Source organism: Macaca fascicularis, chromosome 8 (genome assembly GCF_037993035.2).
Source record: "Macaca fascicularis isolate 582-1 chromosome 8, T2T-MFA8v1.1".
In the NCBI taxonomy this organism is placed as follows: Eukaryota; Metazoa; Chordata; class Mammalia; order Primates; family Cercopithecidae; genus Macaca; species Macaca fascicularis.
The window spans coordinates 112,798,570-112,815,352 of NC_088382.1; the positions used below are offsets into that span (position 1 = coordinate 112,798,570).

Consider the following 16,783-nt stretch of genomic DNA (forward strand, 5'->3'; position numbering starts at 1 on the left):
CTTTTTTGGTTCTCTGAATGTTCCTTTACATAGCATCTCATTCTCAGTTTTTTAGATGCAATATCTTTCTGATTATAACATTAATTAGGTTTTCTCCCCTTATAGTTTGTTTATTCAAGTTTATGTCCCCTCTGTCTGTTTTGTTGGCCTTTCTCTTGTTTGGAGGCTTTCCTCTAATGTCTGCTGGCCCTAAACTGTTGACTCATATTTAAGGAGAGAGCACTCCGACGTTGGTTGGAAGCTCCATTTATGAAGTTGGGCTTAAGGTCTGCTGTCTTCACTGTAGAGTATCTGGCTGGATCATTCCTTTCAGGAACTTTTGATGTCTGTATTTTCAGGCCTTTTTGAGGGAAAGGGATTGATCAGATTCCGCTGAGCAGACTCTCCCAATTTCCTACCTGGAGGGCGCATGCCTGACTGAGTAGGGGAAGAAGACTGGAGTCCCAGTGCTTCATATTTTCAGCACAATAGCCCCGACCTCAATTGTTCTAAGTGATCCTCTGCCCAAAAAGTTTCACCAGGAAGTTTTTTACTAGAAAATAAAACAACAACTTCTTTCAGGGTGAAGGAGGGGCAGTCATTCAGATTTGGTATTTTGGGGAGAGGTCCTTGGGTTCTAACTGCTTCTTAAGCCAGTTTTCCACAAATCCTTTCTCTCCCCCTTCCAAAGATATCTAGCATCTTCAATTCCTGAGTTCCTTGGGGATAGAGGGATAAAAACCACGTTGTACTCCAGTTTTCTTTTCTTTTTTTCCTTAGGATTCAGATTTCTTGAACTGCTAAGATAGTAAGCACTTGCTTATCTCCTTTCCAGCTTCCAAAATTTTGTAGTACATCTACTCTCTGCTCTTTTTCCTATGAGTTTATGCCTCTAAACGTTCTCTTATGTTTGTTTTAGTGGGATTTGGGAGTGGGACAGAGCTTATTGCATTTGCAATGACAGAATTTGCCATTTAAAAACTGGAATTCAATGAGCCTTTTTTTTTTTTTTAAGTCCCTTGGTTATATTGTAGAAAATGGACTTCATGGTTCTGTTGGTTTTGTATTGGATAGTATAGAGAGTAGAATTGTATCCCCCAGAAAGACATGTTGAAGTCCTAACTCCCAGTACCTGTGTGTGGCCTTATTTGGAAATAGGGTCTTTACAGATGTAATCAAGGTAAGATGAGATTATACGATATTAAGGTGAACCTTAATCCAATGGCTAGTGTTCTTGTAAGAAAAAGGAAATTTGGACACAGACACAGAGAGAGAGGAGAATGCCATGTGCGGTGAAGGCAGAGATTGAAGTGATGCATCTATAAACCAAGGGACACTACGGACTGTCCGCAGCCACCGCAAGCTCGAAGAAGGCGTGGAACTGATTCTCAGGTCCTCCAGAAAGAACCAACCCTGCCAACACTTTTATTTCAGACTTCTAGCTCCCAGAACTGTGAGACAATAAATTTCTACTGTTTTCAATCACCCATTTTTTGGTTCTTTGTTACAGCAGTCCCATGAAACTAATACAGGTAGGTATTAAGTTACGTGATTTAGTGTTCTTAGAAATGGGGGCCCTTTGAGAAACTTTGAATATTCTTAGAAATGGAAGATGCTTTGAGAAATGGAGGGTGATTTTCCCTGAAGCAGCAATTTATTCTCTATATAGTTTGTTATCTGGCAGTTTCATTGAGTAAATGTCTTAATTATTCTTCAACACTATAAAATTTTCATGGTATAGAACACATCTGATGTGTCTTCTTCTTCTGGCTAACTTTTAAAATGCCAATCTGATTTATTTGGAAAGCTATCAAGCCAAACAGAACCAGCTGAACATTGAGAAAGCTAATTAGAAGAAAGAAAAAGGAAAAAAGAAAGAGAGAGAGGAGAGAAGGGAAGGGAAGAGAGAAAGAAAGGAAAGGAAGGGCGGGAGGGAGGAAGGAAAGAGAGAGAGAGAAAGAAGGAAGGAAAGAGAGAGAGAGAAAGAAGGAAGGAAAGAGAGAAAGAGAGAAAGAAAGGAAGGAAGAAAGGAAAGAAGGGAAGAAAGAAGAAGAAGGGGACGGGGAAGGGGAAGGGATGGAAGGAAGGAAACAAAGGAAGGAAGTGGGGGAGGGAGGAGGAAAGAGTAAGAGAAAGAGAGAAAGAAGAAGGAAAGAGGAAAAAGCAAAGAAGGAAGGAGAAGAGAAAAAGAAAATAAAAGAAAAGAAGGAAGGAAGGAAGGAAGGAAGGAAGGAAGGAAGGAAGGGAGAAAGGAAGGAAAAGAGGGAGTCCAAATATATCTTCATTCATTTTGACCTAAACTCTGGAAAATCTTCCAGCAATATGAACCCAATATCCAGATTCTAGTCCCTCCACACAGATTGTTCTAAGGACTTTCTGTTTTTGCAGTTGCCCTGGGGCTGTAGCTTTTCCTAAAGAGCTAGAAAGCACTAGTTCTAAAGGACACATTAGTAAATGCAGGTGACCACAAGGACCTGTGGAGAACAAAGAGAAACAATGAGAAGAGCCCCAGGAAAGACCTCACTAACAGATTTTCTGTCTCCTTTGCATCTGTTTACCTCTCATGTCAGAGTGAGGACCAAGCCGGATGCAGGAAACCCAGGCAAAATCTGCTTCCCAGCAGAGTTCACTATTGGTGAAGAAATAGCCCAAAAACTAGATTTCACACAGTTCAAAAGTCAATTCTCACAAAATGAATTTGCCGCTTAGTGAACCCACCTGAATACCTAAGGTCTTTCCCCGGGTTTTGATTCTGTCTCAGCCGTTGCCGCAGCTGCCTTGGGTTGGAATTGTTAGTCCAGGAATTCTTCTAAGTGTGAATGACGGGCCTTTCCTTTAAATCCATTTTTGCTGTTTTATTTCCCCTAAACTTTTTCTTTGGGCTTCTGCTCTGCTCCTGTTCCTGCCCCTGCCTGTATCTACTTCTATATCCACGGGGCAGTGTTTGGGAGATTGGAACCCTGGGTTCTTTCTTTACCCCTATTCAATGAAAAGAACATTTGACTAGCTCTTGGCTAGTATTTCTGGACTTTCAGTGAAATGGTTGTTGGTGAATTACAACTTGATAAAATGATCCAGAGGCCAGATGTCCTATCCAAGAAAGCATCTTTTGCTTTAGGAAGGCAATAGAAGGTCATTAGGATTAGGTAGCCTGAATTCTATTCTGGCTTGCTTTTTTTTTTTTTTTTTTTTTTTTTTTTGAGACAGAGTCTCGCTCTATTGCCCAGGCTGGAGTACAGTACAGTGGTGTGATCTCAGCTCACTGCAACCTCGGCCTCCCGGGTTCAAGCAATTCTCCTGCCTCAGCCTCCTGAGTGGCTGGGATTACAGGCACCCACCACCATGCCTGGCTAATTTTTGGTAGAGACAGGGTTTCCGCCATGTTGGCCAGGCTGGTCTTGAACTCCTGACCTCAGGTGAATCCCCTGCCTCAGCCTCCTAAAGTGCTGGGATTACCGACATACGCCACCATGCCTAGCCTCTGGCTTGCTTTTCACTCATCGAGGTAGAGCTCTACATCCCCAAGCTCCAGTTTCCCTGTAAAATGGAGATAATATTGCCAACTTCACAGATGTAAGGATTAAATGACCTTGGGGATAACTTGAATGCTTTTTTTAAAATTATGATTTACTTAAAAATGTGCATATTAAATCAGATAAAGTTACTCCTTATAGCTTACAAACAATTATAAAACAGAAATATGATTTACAAAGGAGAGAGGTGCAAACCAGGCCAGTGACATTCTGAATAACAGCATTAATCTAATAAAACAAGTAGTTTTGTTTTATAGAAACTGAATCACAAATATTGCTTTTAGTGGTAGAAAGATACATTTGATTTTTGAGGCACGATGGGCCGTCATTTGAATCATTATCACTATCAGTTATTTTTCATTTTAACGGTGGTGCCAGCTTCAGCCATCCACTGCACTTACTATAAGTTGGTGCCTCTAAGGATGGAAACTGTGTGACACAGATGTGGATGCCACTGTTTCCATTACAGGGCTTCTGCACAGGTGAAGATTCAATGCTCTCACCTTCTTCTATATTTAAATGACTCAGAAGCTTTCATCCATGATACCATTTTGCTGTCATGAAGTATAGAGATCTCATTTATATCTTCCTTTCTTCATACTTCAAGACTACTGAAGGAGTTGATGCCATTTCAGCCTTTAAAACAATACAGATGTCAGCACCAAATCATGGAATTCTATTAAGTTGAGATCATTTGGATGATTCCAAATTTGCTAATAATAGTGTTTTGTTTTTGTTTTTGTTTTTTTTCACAATTACCATAAAACAGAAGAATGATAGTATATCCTCAGATCCCCCCAGGAATTTGCTGACTGTCACATTTTTAGGCAAATTGGCCAAAATGTAGGAAAGTGTCTGGCATGTAGTAGGTACCTGGTAAAGAAAAGTTTTTATGAAATTCACGCCAAAACCATCCAGGAAGGCCAGAGATTTCCAAACTTCAAAGTTCCATAACTGGACTTCAGTGATTCTATGTCTCAAAAAAATTAAAAAGCATTAGGGAAAACATTACTCAACTTAAACTTTGACAAAGTTGAATTGGAATATTAAGTAACTAGCAACACTGGTGCCAGAAGTGAGTAAAGTTGTTTGCAGAATGCAAAGTTAGTCACGGTCCTTGCCCACAGACTTGTAGTCTACATAAGAACCAAAAGGGCCTGAAGAAATTACTGTAAAACCTGTCACATTAAGGAACAAGAGGCTATGGAAAGGACACCCATTCTCACAATGAGCAAGGTTGTCTTGTAGAGAAACTGAAGGCCTTCATCCATAGACAATCCAGAGCATGAAAATTACAGGGCCAGGATACAGAGCTGATTTCAGAAGATTCAAACCCCAGAAGCTGATAGCTGCTCAGACTGTGAAAGGGAATCCTGAATCCATTCTGCTGGCCTCCCCCATCAAGATGGAGTTCTCACAGGAAAGGACAAATGCACAAATTCCAATGTGGTTGTCAGGGAACCCTCTGGCAAAGCACCACCAAAAAAAAAAAAAAAAAAAAAAATAGAGTGCCAGTGAGTGTGCCCTGGGAATAAAGGAGAAAGTCATTTTTGTGTTTGTTGGGAAGCAATTGTGGTGAGACTGGATCTTCTCACATTGGGCACAGCTAGGGGCCTGATGGCAAAGGAAACTGCATGCCACGCTCCAAGAAGGGCTTCCCTCACAGACTCACAGCATGGCCTGCTACTCTTCCAGCCGTGACCTTGGGACTCTGCTGCAGGGATGCCAGCTAGCTGATTTTCTGGGCTCAACTTGTGAATTGCAAAGATGCAGGCAAGGGGCAGAGAAAACCCTGGATGAATGCATTTGGAAATAGATCATGGGCAAATGGTAATTCATAGATGTTTGGACCTGGAAGAGACCTGAAGATAGAGAAAGTCACTTTTTTAGACTCACTCCAAGAAGGCAACTTGGCCATGCTTCATGGTTCGACAAGCTTGGGAAATGCTCCATACCCTGAACTCCTCTTAGAGAGACACAGTGTACATTCCCATAGTAATAGTTGGAACTATGTCACATGGCCACATCTAGCTGCAAGGGAAGCGGGAAATGTCTTTTAGCTGAGCAGCAACAGATCAAACTAAAAGCCAAGATTCTGTTACAATAGCAAAAGCAAAGGCCTCATATTGGAAGACAACTAGCAGTCTGACAACAGTCCCCCAACTTTTGGGGCATCATTTTGAAAAAAATGGTAACCACTGCTAAAGGGGGCTTTTCACTTCCATTTCCATTGCATGGAATTTTACCAGTTGATCTCCCCCCAGGATAACTCCAGGACAGAGCCTGTCAGCCTGTGGCAGAACTTCCTTATGCCCTGCAGTTACTCACCTCTTGGCCCTCCCTGCCCTAAATAGTTGAAAGCCCAGAGAGCTTTGTCTCAGGCCTCTTCATTTTGACTCAGCTCTCTCTTTCTCAGGGCTAAGCACCAGAGACCTCATCTCTGCTTCACTTTCTTTCTCTCTACACAACTCCAAGTTTACTCACTTTCCTTTATTAACACAATCCTCTAATAGTGTGAACTACAACAAAAGGCAATACTGTGTGCTTTCATGAAAGCAAAAACATAAACAATTGAAAATGTGTGCAATTCAAATAGCTCAGAAATGATTTGTGTTTCTTTGCTTACTTATGTTGTAATTTTAGGACTGTTTTGTCATCATTTCTGAATGATATCCTTCTGTGAGGTTCCTGACATGATTCTTCTCTTTCTTAGTTAAATGGGCAAAGGAACTCATGTGTAAATCTATTAATTTGGGAGAATCTCAGAAGTCACCACCCCCAAGCGAATAGGCTTACTTCAGCAATTTGGAAGTGGTACCTTAAAACCTTTGATTTCAATGTTCACATTTATAGCAAGGTAGTTGAATTTGAAGCAGGACTGAATTAAGAATAACTCCGCTGAATGCCAGGAAACTGCCTTTGGGTGGCATTTGACTGGGCATGACCTCAGTTGTGGGCAGTCTCACTGGAGCAAAGAGCCCAAACTCCAAGGAGGCTTTTGAGACAAGGCCTGGGTGGAGAGGTCCTGCCTTGCCCACAGTGGAGCCACACTGGGGGTGTCATCTATTTATACCACTAATCCTATTCTGGACCAGGTCCCTGCTTGACATAGTATCCTCTCAATTAATTTGTAGAACAGCCTCATGAGGTTAGCATCACTATTCCCACTTTGTAGAAGAAATTGAGGCTTCGAGATATAAAAGAAGCTACCCAAAGTCACACGGTTGAAAGTGCCAGACTCAAGCCAAGCTTTGCTTTACTCTAAAACCCTTTTTTGAGACCACTGAGTCCCAGACTTTTGGAATTCATTGGCCAGTAAAAAGGAAAAAAAAAATGTGTACGTTTAAAAGAAAAAAAGGTGTGCGTGTGTGTGCGTGCTGATCGAGGTGCTAACGTTTTATTCAGGGGGGCATGAAAAAGACCTGTCATTTATTACTTCCACCATTTCATAAGAAAGGCTATCTTATGCATACCCACGCACACATGCACACGCACACACACTGCAGAAAGCACTGCTAAATAATTCAGAAAGTATGTACTAGCACTTTTGATGCGCTAGGCACTGTTCTAGTCGTTGCAGAATATAATAGTGACAAAAAAAAAAAAAAAATTCCTGCCCTCATGCTTAAAGCCTAGGTACAGGGTAATAGATTTAAAACAAAGAAGAAGGAAAGGACATAGTGTTAATACGTAGAACTCAGTGCTATAAGAAAAAAAAGAGAGGAGAGGGATAGATAGGTATGTGAGGAAGGAAGCCCTTCCTGAAGAAGGGACAGAAACACACCAATCTTGCTAAGAAAGGGAGTGAGCAATCCTAGCCCCCACACTAACCACCGCACTATCTCATTTTTCTCATTGTACCATGTGCCAGGGAAATTGTCTCTGTGACCCACCTTTTGGAAACCTCTGCCCTGTGCTGTCCTAGCTCCACAGAAGTTGAAATGGGAGGGACGTGTATGAAGGGTTCAGACTCTGCTTCTAGTTCATTTCCTCTCAGGCTTCGTTGGCTGCAGTCTTATCTTGCCTCTGACATGATCAGGGAAGTTTTTCATTTTGCCCCAGTGTGAATCAATAGTTTGAAGCAAGAACTGTGAATAAACACTTCTGCTTTCTTTTTTTTTTTTTTTTTTTTTGAGACGGAGTCTCGCTCTGCCGCCCAGGCTGGCTGGAGTGCAGTGGCCGGATCTCGGCTCACTGCAAGCTCCGCCTCCCGGGTTCACGCCATTCTCCTGCCTCAGCCTCCCGAGTAGCTGGGACTACAGGCGCCCGCCACCACGTCCGGCTAGTTTTTTGTATTTTTTAGTAGAGACGGGGTTTCACCGTGTTAGCCAGGATGGTCTCGATTTCCTGACCTCGTGATCCGCCCGTCTCAGCCTCCCAAAGTGCTGGGATTACAGGCTTGAGCCACCGCGCCCGGCCAACACTTCTGCTTTCTGAGGGCAAAGGCTGCAGGGCGTCGCGTGCCTTCCTGCTGTGCTACCTCCCCTTTGCTGGACTTGCTGAATTAGTTTGAGCTGGTGGATACTTGTTTCATCTCCCCATGTGTTTCTAGCCTCTTGTGGGAAGAAAATTTAGACAAAATATGCTTGTGCTCATGTTACGAAGGTTTTCCTCTGGGTTTTTGTTGCTGAAGTTGTTAAAAGGGATATTTCTCAAACTTTATGAAGATGAAGAGCATATATGGATCTCAAAATTTCCCCTTGCTCTCTCTGTGTGTGGGGTTTTTTTTTTTTTTTGAGACAGAATCTCATTCTATTGCCCAGGCTGAAGTACAGTGACATGATCTTGGCTCACTGTAGCTTCAAACTCCTGGGCCCAAGTGATCCTCCCGCCTCAGCCTCCCAAGTAGCTGAGACTGCTGATGTGCACCACCACTCCCAGCTAACTTTTGTATTTTTTGTAGAGATGGGGTCTTACTCTGTTGCCCGGGCTGGTCTCAAACTCCTGGCCTTGAGTGATGCTCCCACCTTGGCCTCCCAAAGCACTGGGAGTTTATAGGCATAAGCCACTGTACCTGGCCTTCTCCTTCTCTAGATAGTCACCTATCCCATGCAGAACTCCCCACTATCTTCGCAGTCTGTATTCTCCTAGAACCATAGTTTCTGGTTTTTACTCTGAGTACAGCATTCCAATTTCTCACAAAATTCCAATTTCTCACAGTAAATAGGGCAAGGTGGTGCTTGGAATCACAGAGACTAGAGTTCTAATTGTTGCTCTACCTCTTACTAGGCTGAGACCATGGGAAAATTACTTGAACTTTCTCAATCCTAATTTTCTTATCTGTTGCATTCCAGTAACAAGAGTCGTTACCTCATAGGATTGATGTGGATATTAAATGAAAGAACATACCATAAAATTTATTGAAATTTATTATGTGCAATGCACTATTCTAAGTGCTTTGTGTATATTAACTAGTTGAATCCTCCACAAATTTCTTAAAATCAGAGATATTATTTTAGAGAAGAAGGAACTAAATCATGTAGAAGTTAGGCTGCTTGCTCAAGGTCACTGTGTGTTCCTAACATGTAGAGTGATGGTTTTCATTAATATAATCTCTCGTGGGGAAATTAGGAACCATCTGGTCTTGTCATTGGAGCTCAGCTATCGAGTTGCTACTTAACAGGTAGTTTCATTAAAAAGCAAAGGAATATATCAAAGTGTATTTCTCAAAATGTTAAAAACTTAATTATCATACAAATAAATAGTGAGCAGGTATCACTATCTTTTTAACTCATTGATGAGGGTCACAGCCGGATGATAAAGTCAGCTCAAAAGAGGATATGAGGATGTGATTATTACAAGGGCAACATGAAGAATCCTTGTGGTGATGGAGCTGTTCTGTATCTTGGTTGCCGTGGTGGATACGTGAAAGTGCACATGTAATAAAATTGTATAGGATTAAATACAAATATACAAATGAGTACAAATTAAAACCAGGGAAATCTAAATAGGATTGGTGGATTGTACCAATGTCAGTATCCTGGATAGAATCTCGTACTACAATTCTGTAAGATGTTACCATTGGGGGAAATTAGAAAAGAGAACGGAGATCACTCTGTACGATTTCTTACAACTTCATGTGAATCTATAGGTGATTTTGAATTGAAAAGTTTAATTTAGGCTGGGCACAGTGGCTCATGCCTGTAATCCCAGCACTTTGGGATGCTGAGGTGGGCGGATCACAAGGTCAGAAATTCAAGACCAGCCTGGCCAACATGGTGAAACCCTGTCTCTACTAAAAATAAAATAATTAGCTGGGCATGGTGGCATGTGCCTGTAATCCCAGGTACTTGGGAGGCTGAGGCAAGATAATTGCTTGAATGGGGACCCGGGAGACAGAAGTTGCAGTGAGCCGAGATCATGCCACTGCACTCTAGCCTCGGATACAAAGTGAGACCCTGTCTCAAAAAAAAAAAAAGTTTAATTTAAAAACAAAATAAATAAATGGCTCAAAAAAAAAAAGGGTATATGAGAAACCTTTAAAAAAAAGGAAAGCTGAGATAAGATTGCTAAATTAAATATGAAACTAGTTACATCCTAAAAGACAAAACAAAACAAAAACAAAAAAGTCCCACAAAACCCAAACCGATAGTCTTTGGGGTTCTCTTCTCTATCAGACAGAAAAGAAACTCATCACACATGATCAGTTCTCAGAATTGTAAACTGTTTGGCCCTAATCAAATGCACAAACCAAGTTGCATGCTCTAGGCCAGGATCTCTCAACACCACCAGCACTATTGAAATTTGGGGCCCAAATAATTCTTTGTTGGGGGTGCTGTTGTGGGCATGTAGGATGTTTAGTAGCATGTGTGGCCTCTACAGCTGAAATGTCTCCACATGTCCACCGGGGATAAAGTCATGCTGGGTAGGAACCCCAGAACACCTTTAGGCGAGCTTGTTGGGAAGCGCTCTTAGCATAACGTTAATCATCTTTTCTGCATTATCCCAAACTCTGGATAATTGTTCTTCACAAATAAAACTACCAGTTGCAGGGTCACTGTGCTGAGTAGAAGCACAGTGTGCTCTAGGAGGAGTCACAGACTTTTAGCAGAACAAGATCCTTAGAGATTTACTAGGCCTGCCTCACCCTCCTCATTTCCCAGCTGAGGAATACCAGTGGAGACAGCTCCCCTAAAGGCACACAGCTAGTTCATGTGGGTGTGTCCAATTCAATCCTGTCTTCTTTCAAAATGGATGTGAAGCAGTCATTACAAAGTCATTAAAACTTTGTAGGTGCCAATTATGTGCCATGCTCTGTGCTGGGCTCACAGCCAGGTGATGGCTAACAAAAGGTCCTGCTCTTGAGGCACTGATGGTCTTCCTGGGGAGATAAGGATGTAGGCAAATTATTACTGTGGGAGGGATATTCAGTAGTGCAGGCTGAGGATGAAGGCTGTGATGGCCTTAGAGTCTCAGGGATAAGCCCTAAGGGAGTCTGAGGAGGACCAGAATTCCCAGCGCCATGGTCAAAGAGAGGTGGTTGTACTCATTGCAGAGGGAAGTTGTTGTTCCTGGCTCAGAGGGAATGTGAGGCCTGAAAGCGAATCTGCCCACAGTGTAGGCCTGGGCCAGGTTCTGGGATTACTGGGAGGCCCAGAAGGCAATGATAAGCGGGGGCGGGGGAGTGAAGAAATGGGGAGCTGTGAAGAGAAAGTGGAAGAAAGGAACAGATTTATAGCCAAGAGATCAGGCCAAAGATAGGACAGGGTGGGTGAGTGGGAGGAATGCAATTCTGAGATGGAGAAATTAAGACAACTAGAGTTCCAGGAAGAAGAGAACAACTGGGTAAAACCACAGCAGTGTTTAGAGCACGGTGGTGCCCGTGGTTTACTGTTAGTGGTCACTATGGTTTCCAGAAATCTGACTGCATGAATGGCACCCAGGATCTGAATCTGGGACTTCCTGGTTGGCTGCACCCTGCAAAGCTCATGTGCTTGGCCTCGGAGAGGAAAGGGACTGGAACTGGGACTCAGAACAAAAACTTGGCAGAGCATGAATCCAGGCCTGGCTGGCACAGGAGCTGCTTCCAAGATATTTTACATCCGAAGCACCAACCTCACATGTTGTGGCAGTTACAGGAAGGAGGCTTCCAACTTTAGCATCCTTCAAGCCGTTGCCTCATTCCTCATGATTCACCAGGGAGAGAGAAACTGGAAAATAGGGACCAGAAGGATGTAGGGAGAGGATTAGACAAAATAAGGGCCAGAGCAAGGTGCAAAGTGGGGATGCTGCCCGACAGTTCTTTGGGGTTCAGCAGGCAAGCCTTCCTTGGGGAAACCCTTTCAGGCAAGGAGGAGAACAAGGTGAGATATAAAGCAATGATCGTGTGAAAATAGATAGGATTGAAAATGAACCAAGACAATCTTTTTATCTGCCCAACTTCTTGAATTCAGGTGACTCTTGATGACCAAACATCTATGTAATAGCTTTTCTGTTATTCTTTCCTTTCTGGACAATTGGATTAGAAAACTCTAGTAAACCTCAGTTATATCATCCCTGAAAACACAGCTCAAAAGGGGAAAAGTTGAAGAGAGCTGGCTTTCCTTTCTCTGGGATATAAGATGTAGAGTTTAGGTTTGGTGTTGAGGTTTTGAGGCCTTTTGGAATATTAAAAGGAAGAGAGAGGATTCTCAGGAAAGGATGGAGGTGCTGTAGGAACTGACTATCCCACAAGGGTTCCTCCCTGTCACTCCCTGGAGGTGAGTGGTTGTGCTCTGGAGGTGGAAGGGGAGGGAATTAGCAATTTTGGAGTGTTCATCTTTGCAAAAGCTCCCTGGGTGAGTCAGTCTGTGAGCAGGGAGTTGCAAGAATATCTTTTTTTTTTTTTTTTTTTTTTTAAAACAGAGTCTTGCTCTGTCGCCTAGGCTGGAGTGCAGTGGTGCAATCTCGGCTTATTGCAAGCTCTGACTCCTGGGTTCACACCATTCTCCTGCCTCAGCCTCCTAAGTAGCTGGCACTACAGGCGCCTGCCACCACACCCGGCTAATTTTTTGTATTTTTAGTAGAGATGGGGTTTCACCATGTTAGCCAGGATGGTCTGGATCTCCTGACCTCGTGACCCGCCCGCCTCGGCCTCCCAAAGTGCTGGGATTATAGGCGTGAGCCACCGCACACAACCAGGAATATCTTTAGGTAACCCCATGCCACTAATAAAATTCCCCATGTGCTGTAGCTAAATAGTTTCTGTCTTAGTGTACATTGATTTCCTCGGGACCTAGGGCCATAGCTACAGGGGATTTGGACCTAATAGCCATAAAAAAATAAATGAGAATTTGGTTAATAGTAGCTAATATTAAAACTAATGTTTATTAGCAGTTTCTATGGGCCAAACATGCTGCCTACTGGTGGTGGCACCCACTTAGGTAGCAGGTGAAAAGTTGGCTTCTTTTAACCTGGGATTTGCAACCAAAGTTAAAAACTCCAAATCTGTATTATAGAACACACCTTATGCTGTTCATTGAACATAAAAAATGTATTCATATATATAACCATACTTTATCTACTGGATAGATTTTGCAGTGTCGTTCTGGGGCTGACTCCAGATCCCTCTCCGTGAGGATTTTGGGTGAAGCACCTAGCCGGGCATGAGACATGAAATTTCCTGTCTGCTTCATCCAGAGCCTTTTCTTCTTTTGTCTTCCTCATTCTGCATCCTTTGCTGTTTCACATCTCACCCTGGTTTGCCACAGAATTAATTAGCCTCCAAGGAACCCCCATTTCTTCATCTGCGGGTGTGCAACATCTCAACTGTAACTACATTTTCTGAGGCTCCAGCCGGCTCCCTTCCCAGTATCTTACTGTTTAGATCCGCACAAGGCTAGGGCTTTGGGCTTTTGAACATTTACTGCCCTTTGATGTGACCTCTGCAAAGTGCCTGCTTCAGCTGCTCTTTCGCCCAAATGGCTTTTATTGCCTTCTCCCTCATTCTGCAGTGTTGAGAAGAGGGACAGAAAGGCTTAACATGTGGTTATTATATATGGAACACCTGGGTTTTTAAGAGAACAAATTTTCCGTCTGACAATCAATGATCTCTAGTGAGATTTAAGTGTGGATTTAACATGAAGTAAGTGACAAGACTCACACTGTCTTCATGACTTCTGGAATCCAGAGGAAGGAGCAGGTAGGAAGAGGTTTCCATCCTCACAGCGTTTGACTGTGAAGTCCTCATAGTAGAGACCCTGTGTTGTTGATTATTACTGTGTTGTCCACTTGCTCCATACATCTCCATTAAGAAGGCGCTAACTGACCAGGAATTCCTGAGGTCTGCGTAATCCCAAGATGCTTATCCGTGAGAGAGCTTTCAGCTGCAAGTGACAGAATGACCTACCAGGCTGCTAAGTAGCATGGAATTTGTTATTTCCACAGCAAGAAACTCAGAGGCAGGGAGGCTCCAGGTCGAGCTAACTCCATAGCACAGGGAGGCCAGGCTTCCAGGTCTTCTTCCCCATGAGGTCAGGTCTTTATTCACTCTCAGGCAACACCATTCAGAGGCAGGAAAGGAAGTTTCCTCCATTATCTTTTTCCCAGAAGCCCCACAGAAGATGACCTTGACATATCATGGGGCAGAATTAAATCACATTCTCACCATAGAACACATCACTGGAAAATGAGAGGATTTAACCATAACTATCTCAAACCAGTCATACTTTATTCCCTGGGACTGGGGGAAGTGCTGCTGGGGAGCTGGGAGAGCCAAGATTGCCATTTCAGCCTTTGTCATAGGAAATTAGGTCTACCAAGAAGAGTGAAAATGGCTGTTGGGTGGGCACCAGCAAGATGGCCAAGAGTCCTTTGTCAGAATGTCAAAGGTGATGGGAAGTGGAGAAGAACATGAAACATCTTATTTCCCTTTTGAGTCCTAACCACTTCCACTGTTCTTACTTCCTGGTTTTGCCCATTAGCCCATTACCCTCTTGCCTTTGCACTTGCCTGGAGAGACAACAGTTTAGGGGCTCTGCTGGTTCAAGAAGGACTGTGCAGGTAGCGTGGCCACACACCATGTATAGGTAAGAGAGGAGATGGCGGGGGTGGGGGGACAAGATCTGGGGAGGTGGGTATGGGACAACCCTGCAAAACCAGGTAATTTATAGCTCGGGAGAGCCTCTCAGGCTCAGACATCACGAGGCATGTTTTCTGGCAGTGGGTGGACCCTCAGGCTTCAGTATGACTGCCATGGAATTGCTAGCAGTGGTCAGTTCTTTTCCAGCAAAGTTGTAGTGAGTAGCTATCCATCCCTGCCACCTCTGCTCCATATCTGCTCATGAACCTAGGCATATAATTACTGAAGCTAGTTGCAGGCACAGAAGTTATGGTTGTGTCACTGGAATACCCAAGTTTACAGAGCACCATTAGGTATTAACTGAATTCCTGGGCATGGTCCTTGAAAACAGAATGGGAAACTCCCATGATGTCAAGTGTGTTTGTTCCCATTGCTACTGCAACAAACTACCACAACTTTAGTGGCTTGAACAATACAAATGTATTATCTTCCAGCTCCATAGGTTAGAAGCCTGATATGGTCTCCCTGGGCTAAGTTGTCAGCAGAGCTGCATTCCCTACTGGAGGCTCCTTGGGATAATCCATTTTCTTTACTTTTTCAGCTTCTAGAGGCAGCCTGCATGCCTTTGTTCATGGCCCCTTCCTTCGTTTTCTCTCTGTGCCTTTTAAAAACAGTCATATCTCCTTTAAGTCTCTCTCTTTTAGCTCCCTCTTTTACCTTTAAGGACTTTGGTGATTACATTGGGCCCACTAGGATATTTCAGGATAGTCTATTTTAAGACCAGCAGATTATCAACCTTAATTCCACTTACAACCTGAATTCCCTTTTGCTGTGGAACCTCATATATTCACAGGTTCCGGTGCTTAGGAGTGGACATCTTTGGGACCGAGGGTTATTCTGCCTTCAAACCATGTCACCAGAGTTGTGCTAATACACAGAGAGCTGCAGGGGATGAGATCTGCCATTCATTGAGCACCTTCTGTGTGCCAGACAGTGTTAGGTACCTTATAAATGATTTCACTGCATCCCCCAACATTCAATCCTTAGTTTGCAAGTGAGACAATGATGGCTCAGAGAGGCTTAGTGACTTGCCCAAAGTCATATAGCTGGTGACGACAGAACTCAGTCCATCTGTCCTCCAGTCCATGCTGCCTTGTGTTACCCTTTGCTCCCTCCCAGATAGTTCCAGAGGCTTCAGCATGTGCATGAGCACATGTGAGTCTATATGGGAGGGAGGACAAAAACATAGTAAAAAGTCACCTTCTGAATTTGAAGCTAAAGAGGTTCAACTTAAAATAGATGAGTGTAGCAACCAGATGTGGTGACTCACCCAGGGCAGAACTGGTGACTGTTCGGCTGCTGACAGCCAGGATGCAGGCTCAAGAGACCCATGTGGACTAAACCACAGAGAACTGTCATTTATTCTGTTGATTTATGACTTGCCCAAGTGTGGGAAATGGGTAATAAGAATGTCTCAGTGTTTATCCAGCCCTCAGTAAAGGAGAGATCTATGTCCTTGGGCATGGTGGCACGATGGGCAGGGGAGCGGTGTTCCTGTCCCCGGCTTCACCACTCCCTAGCTTCCGAAGAGTAGCCTCAACACCTAATTCTGTGTGCACTGATTCTGTACATACCAGGCAGCTTTCTGCCTGATTTGGTATCTTTATAGCTGATTGCCTCTATTGCAAAAGCGTAATTGAAGTCTCAGCCAGGCCCTGGTTGCTGCAAGATGATTACTTGACTCAATCTAGATGGTCTCTCCTCATTTCTGTCTTTAACCATTCCAAACTCGCCGGACTCCCAGCATGGCCCCACCCTCTCCAGGGAGCACCACACTTTCTGCTCATGCAGAGAAATGGGCCCATGAAATTCTTCAAATTGTCTCCTGCTTTCCTAATTTTTCCTCTGTGTTTTCATCTTCTTTTGGATTGTTCCTCATTTCCTATGTTTTTCCCTATACTAGTTTGGAGTCCTTGCATTCTCTTTCTATTCTCATGGTTATCCTAAAGTTTATACACACATAATTTATCGAAGTATAAATATATCAATATCATTCCCTGTTCCTATGTCAATTTAATTTCTTGCTATAACAAAGGCACCAGTGCTTCAGAATAACATACAGAGCTCTGCCCTAGGCCTCAAAATTGACTCCACAGAGACTGAGACCAATGACACCTCACTGAGCTGTCTGTGGACACTAGAGGGACTGGGATTGTAAACTGGATTCTCTGTGATACTGTGTTTCTTTCCTCCCCAAAATGGCACCATTTTT

The 16,783-nt window shown here is 43.4% G+C and overlaps 1 protein-coding gene and 1 long non-coding RNA gene across 4 annotated transcripts in view; one reads left to right on the forward strand and one right to left on the reverse strand.

The window, feature by feature from the left end:
* The window catches only part of LOC135964791 (uncharacterized), a 32,436-nt gene extending 16,844 nt beyond the window's left edge, over positions 1–15,592 (reverse strand). Inside the window, exon 1 of the long non-coding RNA XR_010577435.2 lies at positions 2,698–15,592. This is a non-coding gene — a long non-coding RNA (uncharacterized lncRNA). The remainder of the gene's footprint in view (positions 1–2,697) is intronic.
* The window catches only part of BAALC (BAALC binder of MAP3K1 and KLF4), an 82,355-nt gene that overhangs the window by 29,412 nt on the left and 36,160 nt on the right, over positions 1–16,783 (forward strand). The window lies entirely within an intron of this gene.